Consider the following 17,325-nt stretch of genomic DNA (forward strand, 5'->3'; position numbering starts at 1 on the left):
AATTGTTGCACCTCCCCTTTCCTAATTTGACACCATTCAGATAATAATCTGCCTTCCTGTTTTTGCCACCAAAGTGGATGACCTCACATTTATCTACATTATACTGCATCTGCCAAGCATCTGCCCACTCACCCAACCTATCCGTCTCCCTGCAGCCTCATAGCATCCTCCTCGCAGCTTACACTGCCATCCAGCTTTGTGTGATCCGCAAACTTGGAGGTGATATATATAATTCCCTCATCTAATCGTTAATATATATATATGGTAAATAACTGGGGTCCCAGTACCAAGCCTTGCGGCACCCCACTAGTCACTGCCTGCCATTCTGAAAAGGACCCGTTAATTCCTACCCTTTGCTTCCTTGTCTGCCAATCAGTTCTCTATCCATGTCAGTACCCTACCCCCAATACCATGTCTTCTAATTTTACTTACTAATCTCTTGTGTTGGACCTTGTCAAAGGCTTTTTGTAAGTCCAGATACACAACATCCACTGGCTCTCCCTTTTCCATTTTACTTGTTACATCCTCAAAAAATTCCAGAATATTAGTCAAGCATGATTTCCCCTTCATAAATCCATGCTGACTTTGACCGATCCTGTCTCTGCTTTCCAAATGCTCTGCTATAACATCTTTAACATCCCCACTACCGATGTAAGTCTAACTGGTCTATAATTCCCCATTTTCTCTCTCCCTCCTTTCTTAAAAAGTGGGGTTATATTGGATCAGTTCCTGTGGACAGGAGAGTAGCCAAAATCGAGAGAACATTGAAAAATGATCACCAATGCATCCACAATTTCTAGGCCCACCTCCTCGAGTACTTTGGGATGCACACCATCAGGCCACGGGGATTTATCTGCCTTCAGTCCCAACAGTTTACCTAACACCCTTTCCTGATTAATGTGGATTCCTTCCAGTTCCTCCCTCCCACTAGATCCTCGGTCCCCTAGTATTTCTGGGAGATTGGTTCTGTCTTCCCTAAGGAAGATGCAAACAAAGTACTTGTTTAACTGTCTGCCATTTCCTTGTTTCCCCATTATAAACTCACCTGTCTCTGACTGTAAGGAACCTACATTTGTCTTCATTAATCTTTTCCTTTTTGCATATCTAAAGAAGCTTTTAGTCAGTTTTTATATTCCCCACAAGGTTTCTTTCGTGCTCTTCCCCCCCCCCCCTTAATTAATCCCTTTGTCCTCCTCTGTTGAGTTCTAAATTTCTCCCAGTTCTCCGGTTTGCTGCTTCCTCTGGCCAATTTATATGCCCCTTCCTTGGATTTAACAGTATCCTTGATTTCCCTCGTTAGCCACGGTTGAGCCGCCTTCCCCGTTTCATTTTTTCGCCAGAGAGGGATGAACAATTTTTTGAATTCATCCATGCAGTCTTTAAATATTTGCCACTGCATCTCCACCGTCAACCCTTTAAGTATAAGTTGCCAGTCTATCCTAGCCAATTTCCATCTCATACCTTCAAAGTCTCCTTTAAGTTCAGGACCCTAGTCTCTGAATTAACCGTGTCACTCTCCATCCGAATGCAGAATTCCACCATATTATGGTCACTGTTGCCCAAGGGGCTTTTCACAACAAGATTGCTAACTAATCCTTCCTCATTACACAATACCTACTCTAAGACGGCCTGCCCTCTAGTCGGTTCTTCTACATATTGGTCTAAAAAATACATTCCAGGAAATCAGTAATGTGACTTTGCCCAATATTTACCAGTATTTACCAATATTTTTAGTAACATGTTGAATCTTGCAACGACTGTCCAAAGAACATATGTAATTTAAGCCTTGGAAACAAAGGTGTGGCCACTGAGCCAAGTCAGGTGGTCATGGATCAGGCTCCAAGCCACAACCTGGCAATCTATCATTGCTGATGCACATTATGCTGCGTTTTGAATGAGGAACTTGACTGAGCTTCATCTGCTCATTGTATGACTATTTGAAGTGCCCTCAACAAAATTAATCCTTTTTCAAAACCTAGAAGGGGCCCAAATCCAAGGACGTACACGCCACTGGAGATAAATGGGTCGATTGTGGATAGGGTGAGCAGTTTTAAATACTTGGGAGTCCGCATCACAGAGGATCTGACGTGGGCAACGCACATTGCCGCACTGGTGGGTAAGGCTAAGCAGCGCCTTTACCACCTTAGACAACTGAGGAAATTCAGAGTGTCTCTGAAGATCCTTCATTGCTTCTACTCTGGGGCTGTAGAGAGCATCCTGTCCGGCAACATTACAGTCTGGTTTGGGAACAGCTCTGCCCAGGACAGGATGGCCCTGCAGAGAGTAGTGCGTTCGGCAGAACGCACCATGGGAACTACACTCATCCCCCTGCAGAACCTATACATCAGGAGGTGCAGATCCAGAGCAAGTAAGATCATGAGGGACCCCTGCCACCCCAGTAACGGACTGTTCCAGATGCTACGATCAGGCAAATGCCTCCGCTGTCACGCTGTGAAAATGGAGAGGATGAGACGGAGCTTCTTCCCACAGGCCATTAGGACTGTCAACTTTTATAACCCCAGAGACTAAATTTTTGTCGACACTAATAGTAACTTATTAACTTTATTTATATGCTGTAACTGTAATTCTTTTTGTGCACAACCCGCAGGCATTGCCACTTTCATTTCACTGCACATCGTGTATGTGTATGTGACAAATAAATAAATTTGACTTTTTTTTATTTGAAATGGATCATGTATATATATATATATATATATATAAATAAAAGGACCCAATTAATCAAATAGAGAAAGGAGTTTCAAAATATATAGATCATCAGCAGAGAGTTATCAGATTAACTGAAAACAATGTCTGGCCAGATGCTGAGTGGTTCAGGTTAATTTAAAACCGCAAAGAGCAATGATGACAGGCACAACATCAAAAAAAATGGAGGTGCTGGAGTAAGTCAGCAGGTCATGCAGAGTCTCTGGAGAACATGGATAAGTAATGTTGCGGGTCGGGACCTTTCTTCAAATTGCCCCCCACCCCCTCCCCCTACAATCAATCTGAAGCTGCCCCCCTAAATTCAGTCTGAAGGTCCTGAATCAAATCGTTATTTTTCTCCCCCCCACCCCCCTTATCAGTCTGAAGGGTTCCAACCAAAAACGGCACGTATGCATATTCTCCAGGGATGCTGCCTGACCTGCTGGGTTACTCCAGGACTTTGTCTCTTTCTTTGTAAACCAGCATCTGCAGTTCCTTGTTTCTACATTTAAAATAATTGATCTAATTCTGACTTAGCTAGTACAAAGGTTAATGACACTGCCAGAAAACTATTTTCCAGTGCTTTTGCAAACTCCTCCTCTGGCTAATAGAATGACTAGCGGAAATAAAAGCAACGAGTTACTTTACCCTTTGCCCAAAGTTTCCACAATTCTAAAAATAGTCTGTAAATTGCAAGAAAATGCAAGAATCGACCCTTGATGTCATCTGGGGAAAATCAGCTAATGATCCACTAATGAAGCGGAAGTGGCGGCGCCTAACGGCTGCGGCTCGCTAGCAGTCTGTTCGTCTTTTTTCCTTTTTTTTTTGTTGGGATGGTTTTTTTTTTTTTTTGGTTGTGTATGTGTGGGGGGTGGTGGTGTGGGGGGTGGTGGTGTGGGTGGTGTGGGTGGGGGGGTGGCGGGGGGGGTGGGGGAAACCTTTCTCTTTTAGGTCTCTTCCTCACGGAGCGGGGTGCGGCTCGGCCGCGGGGCCTAACATCGTCCGGTGCGGCTCGGCCGCTGGACTTAATAGTGCCCGGTGCGGCTCGGCCGCAGGACTTTACATCGCTGGTGCGGCTCGGCCGCTGGACTTAACAGTGCCCGGTGCGGCTCGGCCGCGGGGCTTAACATCGCCCGGTGCGGCTCGGCCGCGGGGCTTAACATCGCCCGGTGCAGCTCAGCAGCGGGACTTTTCATCGCTGGTGCGGCTCGGCCGCGGGACTTAACATCGCCCGGTGCGGCTCGGCCGCGGGGCTTTACATCGCTGGTGCGGCTCGGCCGCGGGACTTTTCATCGCTGGTGCGGCTCGGCCGCTGGACTTAACATCGCCCGGTGCGGCTCGGCCGTGGGACTTAGCTGCGCAAGGCTCGGTTGCGGGGCCTTCCATCGCCCGGCTCGGCCGCGAGACGTTTTAGCGCCCGGTGCAACTCGGCCGCGGGGACTTCCACCCCCTTGCGGGGACTGTGCGGGTCGGTCGGGGACGAGCTGTCTGTCCGTGGGCGTGGGGAAGAGAGTGGAAGTTTTGTTGCCTCCATCACAGTGAGGGGGTGTTTGGAGTCACTGTGATGGACGTTTGTGTTGGGGTTATGTCTCTTGTGTTCTTTTTTGTATGACTGCTATGTAGTTTCGTTCGGTACCTTGGTACCGAATGACAAATAAAGCTCTGTTGAACTGTTATCACCAACAGGAACTTAAAAATATAGAAAATAGGTGCAGGAGGAGGCCATTTCGCCCTTCGAGCCAGCACCGCCATTCATTGTGATTATGGCTGATCATCCACAATCAGTAACCCGAGCCTGCCTTCTCCCCATATCCCTTGATTCCACTAGCCCCAAGAGCTCTATCTAACTCTCTCTTAAATTCATCCAGTGATTTGGCCTCCACTGCCCTCTGTGGCAGAGAATTCCACAAATTCACAACTCTGGGTGAAAAAGTTCCTTCTCACCTCAGTTTTAAATGGCCTCCCCTTTATTCTAAGACTGTGGCCCCTGGTTCTGGACTCCACCAACATTGGGAACATTTTTTCCTGCATCTAGCTTGTCCAGTCCTTTTATAATTTTATATGTCTATAAGATCCCCTCTCATCCTTCTAAACTCCAGTGAATACAAGCCTAGTCTTTTCAATCTTTCCTCATACAACAGTTCCTCCATCCCAGGGATCAATCTCGTGAACCTATGCTGCGCTGCCTCAATTACATGTTGGAATAGTGTATACCTGCACAAAATATACTGCACTCCATTATTCTATAAGAAATGACTGTACTCTAAGACCTTAAAGCAAAGCAATGCAATTCAGCAACATGATTTGAGTAAAGGCTGATAACAACTTTGAAGGGAAGACCAAACATGCATGAGGAAAGGGAACATGTCAGTTAACATGTGTAGAGGGATTTTGGGGACCACGTCAATTGAAAGTGGCAACACACGTAGATAGAGTGGTTAAGAAGGCATGTGGTATGCTTGTTTTCATTGGTTGGGGCATTGAGTACAAGAGTCCGGAACTCATGAAGTAGCTCTATAGACTTTGGTTAGGCCGCATTGGGAGTATTGCATGCAGTTTTGATCTCCCCATCACGGGAAGGATGTGGAGGCTTTGGGAAGGGTGCAGAGGAGGTTTTTCAGAATGATGGCTGGACTAGAGGATATTAACTACAGGGAGAAATTGAACAGACTTGGATTGTTTTCTCTGGAACAACTGGAGGTTGCAGTGAGCCCTGACAGTATATAAAATGGGAGGCATAGATAGGGTAGACAGTCAAAACCTAATTCCCAGGATGAAAATATCAAATGCTAGAGGCCATTGCTTTAAAGTGTGAGAGGCAAAGTTTAAAGGAGATGTGCGGGGTAAGTTTTATTTAAACGTTTTTGGAATGCACTGCCAGAGGTGGTGGGGGAAGCAGATACGATAGTGGCATTTAAGAGACATTTGGATAAGTACATGGATAGGCACAGAATGGAGGGATATGGATTATAACATATAACATATATAACATATAACAACTACAGCATGGAAACAGGCCTGCCCGGCCCTACCAGTCCACGCCGACCATTCTCCCTGACCTAGTCTCATCTACCTGCACTCAGACCATAACCCTCCAATCCCCTCCTATCCATATACCTATCCAATTTTCTCTTAAATAATAAAATCGAGCCAGCCTCCACCACTTCCACCGGAAGCCCATTCCATACAGCCACAACCCTCTGAGTAAAGAAGTTCCCCCTCATGTTACCCCTAAACCTTTGTCCCTCAATTCTGAAGCTTTGTCCCCTTGTTGGAATCTTCCCCACTCTCAAAGGGAAAAGCCTACCCACGTCAACTCTGTCCGTCCCTCTCATAATTTTAAAAACCTCTATCAAGTCCCCCCTCAACCTTCTACGCTCCAAAGAATAAAGACCCAACCTGTTCAACCTCTCTCTGTAGCCTAAGTGCTGAAACCCAGGCAACATTCTAGTAAATCTCCTCTGTACCCTCTCCATTTTGTCGACATCCTTCCTATAATTTGGCGACCAGAACTGCACACCATACTCCAGATTCGGCCTCACCAATGCCCTGTACAATTTCAACATTACATCCCAACTTCTATACTCGATGCTCTGATTTATAAAGGCAAGCATACCAAACGCCTTCTTCACCACCCTATCCACATGAGATTCCACCTTCAGGGAACAATGCACAGTTATTCCCAGATCCCTCTGTTCCACTGCATTCCTCAATTCCCTACCATTTACCCTGTACGTCCTATTTTGATTTGTCCTACCAAAATGCAGCACCTCACACTTATCAGCATTAAACTCCATCTGCCATCTTTCAGCCCACCCTTCCAAAAGGCCCAAGTCTCTCTGTAGACTTTGAAAATCTACCTCACTATCAACTACTCCACCTATCTTAGTATCATCTGCATATTTACTAATCCAATTTGCCACACCATCATCCAGATCATTAATGTAAATGACAAACAACAGTGGACCCAACACAGATCCTTGGGACACTCCACTAGACACTGGCCTCCAACCTGACATACAATTGTCAACCGTTACCCTCTGGTATCTCCCATTCAGCCATTGTTGAATCCATCTTGCAACCTCACTATTAATACCCAACGATTTAACCTTCTTAATCAACCTTCCATGTGGAACCTTGTCAAATGCCTTACTGAAGTCCATATAGACAACATCCACAGCCTTGCCCTTATCAATTTCCCTGGTAACCTCTTCAAAAAATTCAAGAAGATTAGTCAAACATGACCTTCCAGGCACAAATCCATGTTGACTGTTTCTAATCAGGCCTTGATTATCCAAATAATTATATATATTGTCCCTAAGTATCTTTTCCATTAATTTTCCCACCACAGACGTCAAACTAATAGGTCTATAATTGCTAGGTTTACTTTTAGAACCTTTTTTAAACAAAGGCACAACATGCGCAATGCGCCAATCTTCCGGCACCATCCCTGTTTCTAATGACGTTTGAAATATTTCCGTCATAGCCCCTGCTATTTCTGCACTAACTTCCCTCAATGTCCTAGGGAATATCCTATCAGGACCTGGAGACTTATCCACTTTTATATTCTTCAAAAGTGTCCGTACCTCCTCTTCTTTAATCATCCTAATTTCCATCACTACTCTACTTGTTTCGCTTACCTCACATAATTCAATATCCTTCTCCTCGGTAAATACCGAAGAAAAGAAATTGTTTAATATCTCCCCCATTTCTTCCGGCTCAGCACATAGCTGTCCACTCTGACTCTCTAATGGACCAATTTTATCCCTCACTATCCTTTTGCTATTGACATATCTGTAGAACCCCTTGGGGTTTACTTTTACATTACTTGCCAAAGCAGCCTCATATCTTTTTTTCGCTTTTCTAATTTCCTTTTTAAGATTCCTTTTACATTCTTTATATTCCTCAAGAACCTCATTTACTCCCTGCCGCTTATATTTATTGTATATCTCCCTCTTTTTCCGAACCAAGTGTCCAATTTCCCTGGAAAACCACGGCTCTTTCAAATTATTATTCTTTCCTTTCCACCGAACAGGGACATAAAGACTCTGTACTCTCAAAATTTCACCTTTAAATATCCTCCATTTCTCTATTATATCCTTTTCATAAAACAACAATTTCCATTTCACTCCTTTTAAATCCTTTCTCATCTCCTCAAAATTAGCCTTTCTCCAATCCAAAATCTCAACCCTTGGTCCAGATTTGACCTTCTCCATAATGATATTGAAACTAATGGCATTATGATCACTAGACCCAAAGTGCAAGCAGATAAGGGTTGCAAGCAGATAAGGGTTGATCTTGGTATCATGTTAGGCATAGACATTGTTAGCTGAAGGGCCTGTTCCTGGGGCCAGGTATCATCGTATCATCTGAACAGAAGGCAGTGAGGCCCATTCACTGGATGTATTCAAGAAAGGGTTAGATATAGCTCTTCGGACTCATGGAATCAAGGGATATATGGGGAGAAAGCAGGAACAGGGTACTGATTCTGGAAGATCAGCCATGATCATGTTGAATGGTGGTGCTGGCTCAAAGGGCCGAATGGCCTACTCCTGCACCTATTTTCTATGTTTCCTTGTTTCCAAGACATCAGTTAACATTAAGAGTTTTTTTGTTACTGAATTAAAGTTTCAATGTGAATGTTCCCTCAATACTGCTAGCAAATATTTGAAGCTAAGCAAGTCTGTTGTGCTACCCATAGGTTTCCTTCAGCTACAAATTGTCCATCATCAAGAACTATCCTCAATGTTATCCTACTTCACACTAGCCTCAATTTGCATGCTGCAGCAAACATAACCCCTTCCAATTCCCTATGAATCTGACTTAATTAGCCTCACAGCAGACTAGTTTCATTCTACTCTCTGTAAGCTCAGGCACCACTGGCCATGACCTAACTCAAGCTGAATGCTGATCACCCAGACATACTGTGTCTGCCGACTCTTGGATAAGAAGTACAACATTTAAATTCTCCAACCCCTCTATCCAGATTTACTGTACCCCTTTAGGCTGCTTCATCATCCTCATTAGGGGCCAGAGTAGATAATTAAGCACCAAAAGTACTCCTTTCCCTTATGCAATCCTTTATATCCGCTTTAGAGAGATGTTAAGGCTCGAATTATGCCTCAACCAATGATAATGCAGAATGGAGATTGCACAAAGAATGATCATAAGGTCTTAAGTCATAGGAGCAGAATTAGTCCATTCGGCCCATCGAGTCTATTCCACCATTCAATATGAGCTGATCTATCTTTCCCTCTCAACCCCATTCTCCTGTCTTTTCCCCATGAGCTTTGACACCTTTACTAATCAAGAACATTTCTGCTCACTGAATAATTTAACATGTGAAAGAAAAGCAGTTTCATTCTGTACTGAAAGCACTGCCTTTAATAGCAAAGAGCACTACAATTTCATTATCTGTAGACTGGAGATGAGCAATCTAGAAATAATTATTCACAAAATGCTGGAGTAACTCAGCAGGTCAGAAATAATCTAGAAATAATATTCCACTGGTGAAAAGGCAGAATGCAGCTAACCAGGATCAAGACATCATTGCTCCAAACAAATTTTCATAATCTTATGCCTATTTGGAAAATGGCTAGAATGCAGATCAGAAATGTACTGCTGAAGTCAGACCAGACATACAGAAGACAAAGACATTTATTGCTGCTTTGGGAGAAATACGGCAAGCTAGGGAAAGCCAAATAAGTCAGTATTTCTGGGAGAAATTAAAGTCTATTGATTAATTTACAAGGAAACTTGGTTTGGAATGACAATTTGCTGGTGGAATAGTGAAGTGGAAAGGAATGGTTGACGTTTTGAGTCAAACATTTGACTTTCCCTTTCCATCTATAGATGCTGCTTGACCTGCTGCGTTTCTCCAACAGATTGTTTGTTGTTCCAGATTCCAGCATCTTCAGTCTTTTGTCTCGAACTTGCTTAGGATGTTCTGATCCCTCAGATATGTGCAAAATATAATTTAAGAAGTGAATTATTGAAGTACTCGAGTGCTTAACCTATATGCTAATACAAATTTGACATACAAATGGAATTGATGACAGTTTGCAACATGGTTCCAACATTACTTTAAAAAAAAAATTAAGATCAACACACACACACACAATTTCAGATGAACTATGGTAGCTCCTAACAAGAGCTTAAGGAGAAATGTGCACAATCATTTAAAGTTTATATACTTTTCAGGATTAAAGCTGGATGCTTTCACCTTTTTTTCAAGATGTCTAAGACTTCCATGACATGAAGCAACTGCAATCTGCTGGCTAGTGAATTCATATAACATCCAGAGGAAACAAACAAAATTTGCTTGCATTTGGCTGGCAGCTTGTGAAGTAATGGGTCATAGGCTTGATTGATTTGCTCAATATGCTCAGCCATTTGCCACTTTGATACTGTAATTGACATCAGACAAGCACCACATTAAACAACACTGCCACTGCAATTCTCTCTCTATGTCTTTACCATCCCCATAGTGGCCTTCCATCTTCTATTCTACTGAAACCATATTGACCAATTATATCCAAAATCCAAATTCTAGAGAGCCAGTTGTCAAACCATCAGTATTTCCAAACAATTGAATTGCAGACATTTTACTGCGATTGACGTATCTCAAATACATCCTCTTGCCTTTCCATTCTCATTCTTTACTTCTCCACATTTGTCCAATTATCTTGTAACAATTTATTGTCCTGAAGATGGCTCTTGATCTGGACAACCCACGTATAGTGATCAGCTTGTAATTTACAAGGGGGAAGTCCTAAGTACCCTTCCATTAATTAGGCTGGCTATGTTTCATGTCAAACTATGATTTAACAAGATCTTAAAACTGCCACAGAACGCATCAGAATTAATAGGAAACTACAAAACCATGACAAGAGACAAAAATCAAAGACCAAATGGGAAAATCGCTGGTGAGTCGACGAACGAATTAGTGCTCTGCTCTCAATTTCTATTTATCTAAGGACTCTTATGCGAACTCAGTAATGGAGAATAAGGACCAGCTGCATTGATGGTCATAGCTATTTCTGTATCTGCAATATATTCCTTTTGAAAAAAAATCATACTTCCAGTCCTAAGTTAGACAAAATCACAAAAATAACAAAAGGGTCATCTACTCAGAAAAGAAGGCTGCTGCTAAATAACCAGCCATAATTCCAAAGAGCTTAAGCGAAACCTAATGCAAAAGCATCGATGGAGGTCCAGAGGCCATACTGTCCACACGCTCAAATCTTCCACTCTGTAGCTTCATGCTTGTAAAATTAAATAAAATGTTACTCCTTGGTTATGACAAAAATGAACACTATTTTAACCAAAATTTTTGTCAACTTAATGAAAGAGGTTTTCAAAATCACGAACGTTAAAACAGTGGTAATAATTTTTTACGGGGCCTGTAAATCACTTCGAAGCAGAACCTTTCACTTTGATGGCAATAGAGAAACTGTCTGGGCGGGTGTTCACCCAAAGATAACAAAAGGGTCTTTTGTTGGGCGGTATGGAGACGAAGCGGTAGAGTTGCTGCCTTACAGCGAATGCAGTGCGGGAAACCCGGGTTCGATCCCGGCTATGGGTGCCGTCTGTACCGAGTTTGTATGTTCTCCCCGTGACCTGCGTAAGTTTTCTCCGAGATCTTCGGTTTCCTCCCACACTCCAAAGACGTACAGGTTTTATAGGTTAATTGCCTTGGTAAATGTAAAAATTGCCCCTAGTGTAGGATAGTGTTAATGTGCGGGGATTGCTGGTTGGCGCAGACCCGGTGGGCCGAAGGGCCTGTTTCCGCGCTGTATCTCTAAACTAAAAACTAAATATTTACTGCCTCAAGGCAACTACTGGACCAAGGCCCAGAAATCAGGAGCTGTTTTTCAGCATCTAGAGGCTCTGCAGTACATCGGACTAAACAGCACGCTGCACTGATTTACATTCCAACACATTCACATAATTACCCAAATGAACAAAGGCATCATCACAAAGCTGATCGCTTAATTAATACATCTTTCCTGTTTGAAATATTCAGAGGTCAGAAAGCTTGTGCTGTGCAGCAAGAGCTAATCATCTTCAAAACATTGTGCGGTCAGTTGCAAAATGCTGTCAAGTTTTCTCAAAGCATCCAAGCACTGACAACTTACAGCATCTCATGTATCAGACTGTCATATTATAACATCCTGATTACAAGCAAAACACATTATTGTAAAGTGTACATCCAGCTAGTCAGAAGCCGTGGCTTTGGCAAGCTAATTCAGATATCCTGACAAACTTTGAAGGCTCATTTACGGAATTACTTTGGAGAGCAATGAAAGGCCATCAGCATCATAAATTTTACTTAATACGATCACTGTAAACATCATTAATAATAGGCGCATATATGCTCCATGTGAACAAAACAGGCCATTAAGCTCAAAGCATATTTAAACAATCACAAGTTTTAAAAATTACAGACTAGAACCAGAGAGTTCAGGCCAAAATAAATTTACTAAATTCGCAATAATTGGACTCTATGTGGAAGAATTGAATATTTAAAACTGAGAATAGTGAGTTAGAACTTTTTAAGCTCTATGAGACCAGACTGCAGAATAATCAAGCTTAAATCTGAAGTGTGAAAGTCAGGCTGAACTTTAAGATGAAATAATAGTCCTAATCCAAATATAGATTAGAGTTATATAAATATATATTTTTAATATTTTCGGCAAATCATGCTCAAAAGTAAAATGCCTAAAAAATTCTGACTCAAGAATGGACAGTTTTGCATCCCATTACTAATAAAATTGTCACAGTCTTTTGGATTGAAGTGCTTTGAGAAATTGATTATGATGACTATGGGAGGAGTTGGCTGCGCCTAACGGCTGCGGCTCTCTGGCAGTCTGTTTGTCTTTTGGGATGCTGGGATGGTTTTTGTTTCTGTTTTTGGCTGTGTATGTGTGGGGGGGGGGTGGGTGTGTTGGGGGGGGGGGGGGGGGGGGGGCGGGGGAAACCTTTCTTTTATTAGGTCTCTTCCCCGGGGCGCAACTCGCCCGCGGGGCCTTCCATCGCCCGGCGCGGCTTGGCCGCTGGACTTAACATCGCCGGCGCGGCTCGGCTGCGGGACGATTCAGTGCCCGGTGCGGCTCGGCCGCAGGACGTTTCAGTGCCCGGTGCGGCTCGGCTGCGGGACTTAACATCGCCGGCGCGGCTCGGCTGCGGGACGTTTCAGTGCCCAGCGCGGCTCGGCTGCGGGACGTTTCAGTGCCCGGTGCGGCTCGGCTGCGGGACTTAACATCGCCGGCGCGGCTCGGCCGCGGGACGTTTCAGTGCCCGGCGCGGCTCGGCTGCGGAACGTTTCATTGCCCGGTGCGGCTCGGCTGCGGGACTTAACATCGCCGGCGCGGCTCGGCCGCGGGACGTTTCAGTGCCCGGTGCGGCTCGGCCGCGGGACTTAACATCGCCGGCGCGGCTCGGCTGCGGGACGTTTCGGTGCCCGGTGCGGCTCGGCCGCGGGACGTTTCGGTGCCCGGTGCGGCTCGGCCGCTGGACTTAACATCGCCCGGTGCGGCCGCGGGACGTTTCGGTGCCCGGGGCGGCTCGGCCGGGGGGGCTTCCATCCCCTTGCGGGGGCTGTGCGTGTCGGTTGCCTCGGTAGGGGTCGAGTTGTCTGTCCGTGGGTGCTGGGGGAGGAGAGGGGAAGTTTTGTTGCTTCCATCACAGTGAGGGGGTGTTTGGAGTCACTGTGATGGATGTTTGTGTTGGGGTCGGGTGTCCTGTGTTCTTTTCTTTTTTTGCTGTGACTGCTGAAATTTCGTTCGGTGTTGTGCCGAGTGACAATAAAGTGTTGTTATGTTATGTTATGTTATATTAACACCTGCCTTAATAAGAATGTGGACCCACTACCATTTGCCTCGCACCACCACGGATAAACATAGATATGATCTCACTGGCTCGCCACCGGACCACTTGGACAACAAGAACACATGCATAAGCTATTGCTTATCGATGAGAGCTCACCATTCAACACCACACCTATCATCAAACTCAGAACAGGGTCTCTGCTCATTCCTTTGTAAATGCATCCTCAACTTTCCAATTGGCAAACCTCAATCAGACAAAAGGGCACTTAAAGGCAGTGTACCCAATCCCCTCTACTCTCTCTATATCCATGACTGCGTAGCTAAACATAGTTTCAACAGCATTGTTAAACTCACCAAGGCCACCACTGTTGTTTGGATAAATAACGAGTGATGGTGAGTCAGAGTACAGGTGGGAGATTGCCAATCTGGTTGAATGGTGCCAGAATCTTGCACTTAACGTTAGCAAGATCAAAGAACTAATTGCTGATTTCAGAAAGGGTCAGTCGTAGACCCATGAACTGGTCTTCATTGATGGGACGATACGATAGAACTTTATTCATCCCTGGAGGGAAATTGGTCTGCCAACAGTCATAACACACAAAGTACACGGAAATTTGAATTTAAAATTAAATTAAAAGTGAAAAAAAAGAAAAAGACAAGCGACTGTTGGCTGGCTGGCGTGTGCACAGCGCCTTAACCGCAATGAATGGACAAACAAACAAACGCAGGCTTATCCCCTGGGCAGAAGATTCTAAAATGGGACAGCAATAGAGAGAGTCAACGCCTTCAAGTTCTTGGCCATACACATCTCTGAGGATCTGTCTCAGGCCCAGCACACTGATGTAATCACAAAGAATTCTCATCAATGTTTCTACTTCCTTGGAAAATATATGAGATTTGACAGGTTGGCAAATACTCTATTAAACTTCTACAGTGGAGAACATAGTGATTGATTGCATCATAGCCTGGTTAGTTAACAAACACCCAAAAATGCAGGAGACCGCAGAAACTGGAGGACGTTGCTCGGTCCATCACGGTTATTGACCTACCAACCATCAAGTGGATCTACAGAAAGCACTGCCTCTGATAGGTAACTAATATCAAAGACCCACACCACCCGTCAACACTCCCATCTCGCTATTATCATTAGGAAGATACAGGAGCACGAGCACCATGAACTCTAAGTTTATGAGCAGCTTCTTCCCATTAACCATCAGGCTCTTGAACCAAAGTGCACAACCCTACTTCAACCACAAACTACTATGGACTTTGTATAGGTCACACTATATACTTTGGTTTGCAATATTATGGTCCAGTTACCTAATGTTACTGATAGTTTATTGATTATTGTATATTTAATCATTGTGTTGTTGCATTAATTTGTGTGTAAAACTGCAACAAGAAAGAAATTTGCTGTTCCATTCCTGGTGCATATGACAATTAAACACACTTGATTCTTGATCTGTAGTTCTTTGCCTTCAAAGAATTATTTACAGATCAATTGGTAGGTCTGCACGCTTAAACAGTGCCGCACCATCCTTCCTTGATCGTGTATCTGTTTAAAGTGCACAATTTCAAGCTCCTGTATCTACTGCCCGACAGGAGCAGGGAAGAAAAAGGAATGCCCAAGATGAAACAAGTCCTTGATTATGTTGGTTGCCCTGCTGAGGCATATTCCAGGGGCTTTCAAAGGCAACAATCTTGTATTTGAAAGTCCCACACCTATGCAGGCAAACACTAGTGTGGATGAGCAAAACAAAACTCGGCTTTTACGTGGTGGACCAAAAGGCCTGTTCTGTGCTATACTCGGACTCGATGGCCTGTCTTTCAAAGTCTCCAACAGAGACTCGTTTTCTCAGTGGGATTTTTCTTTCATGGTGGGTCTGAATGAAATTTAGCATTTATTATCTATAACGCGTGGAACTTGGAGTCAGCACTCATCACTGCAACTGGATCTTCAAATTATTGGCCAACAGACCCCAGTGAGGATAGGGGGACAAATTGTCCTCTGTGATAATCCTCAACATAGGTGCTCCGCAAGGATGTGCTCTCAGTCCCCTTCTTTACTCCTTGCTCACCCACGACTGTGCAGCCCTGTGCAAATCTAATTCAATTCATAACTTTGCAGACAAAATCACTATTGTGGGCCGGATATCAAATAATGATGAGACGGAGTACAGGAAGGAGACTGAGAACCTTGAGACCTGGTGTTGAGACAACAACCTTTCTCTCAATGTCAGCAAGACAAAGGAAATAGTGATCGACTTCAGGAAGTGAAGCGGTTCACATAACCTGGTTTGCATTGATGTGCCAAAGATGGTTGAAAACTTCAAATTTCGAGGAGTAAATATCACCAACATCTCCTGGGTCACCCATATTGAAGCATTGGCCAAGAAAACACACCAGCACCTCTATTTCCCTGAGGCTTAGGATGTTTGGCATGTCCCCAACAACTCTCACCTATTTCTACAGAAAGCATTTTATTGGGATGCATCACAGCATGGTTTGGGAACAGCTCCATCCAAGACCGCAGGAAATTGCAGAGAGTTGTGGACGCAGCCCAGACCATCACACAAACCAACCTCCCTTCTATTGACTCCATTTATACCTCACGCTGCCTCGGCATGGCCATCAGAATAATCATGGACAAGTCGCACCCTGGCCACTCCCACTTCTCCCATCGGGAAAAAGGTATAGAAATGTGAAAACACCTCTCGACTCAAAATGTCACCCATTCCTTCTCTCCACAGATGCTGCCTGTCCCGCTGAGATACTCCAGTTTTTGTTGTCTATCTTCGGTTTAAACCAGCATCTGCAGTTCCTTCCTACGCACCTCCAGATTTAGGGACAGTTTCTTTCTAGCTGTTATCAGGCAACTGAACCATCCTACCACAACTAGAGAGCAGTCCTGAACTACTATCTACCTCATTGGAGACCCTTGGACTATCATTGATCATTCTCTACTGGGTTTATCGTGCACTAAAAGTTATTGCCTTTATCATGTATCAATACACTGTGAATGTCTCGATTGTGATCATGTATTGTCTTTCCGCTGACTGGTTAGCATGCAACAAAAGCTTTTCACTGCACCTCTATACACGTGACAATAAACTAAACTCAAACTAACCCTGGTAAGTAGTTGTCTTGCTCCACAGACAAAACCTTATCCCACATGTTACATAACTCGACAATGGAATTTAGTATATGGGGAAAGACAAGGGGGACTTGGATTCTCAATTTACTCAGTAAACAACTAAAGACCAAAGAAACATGAATTTAGTGTTTGATTTGTTGTTGAATTGGTGGCAGCTGTCTTGAACAGGATCTGGATGATCTTATCAATTCAAGGATGTTTACAGTTATCCTGTGCACACATGTTTGGTTGTTTCAATTTATTGCTGTCTTGTTCATTGAATAGATTTGAAACAAAATATGCTCAGAGCCATGTGCAATTTCTCTGTGCTGAGTGCCCAACAGATGACTGGCATTCAAACAGAACAGAATGCAACAAATTTAAATGATCACGTTAGGAGAATCCAAACACAAAGTTAGAGCAATAATGATATTGTGGAACAAGATGGCAGTGTTAAAGTATTAAATTATATTCCAAAAAGCTTGTTAATACCATTGTGGATCTTAAGAATTTATTCTTAAGGGGTCGGAGAGGCTAGATGCGGGAAGATTGTTCCCGATGTTGGGGAAGTCCAGAACTAGGGGTCACAGCTTAAGGATAAGGGGGAAGTCTTTTAGGACCGAGATGAGAAAACATTTCTTCACACAGAGAGTGGTGAGT

General features: G+C 43.9%; 1 protein-coding gene across 4 annotated transcripts in view; it reads right to left on the reverse strand.

Annotated features, from left to right (window-relative positions):
• Window positions 1-17,325, reverse strand: part of stxbp6 (syntaxin binding protein 6 (amisyn)) — a 369,474-nt gene that overhangs the window by 156,674 nt on the left and 195,475 nt on the right. The window lies entirely within an intron of this gene.

Source organism: Rhinoraja longicauda, chromosome 10, assembly GCF_053455715.1.
Source record: "Rhinoraja longicauda isolate Sanriku21f chromosome 10, sRhiLon1.1, whole genome shotgun sequence".
In the NCBI taxonomy this organism is placed as follows: Eukaryota; Metazoa; Chordata; class Chondrichthyes; order Rajiformes; family Arhynchobatidae; genus Rhinoraja; species Rhinoraja longicauda.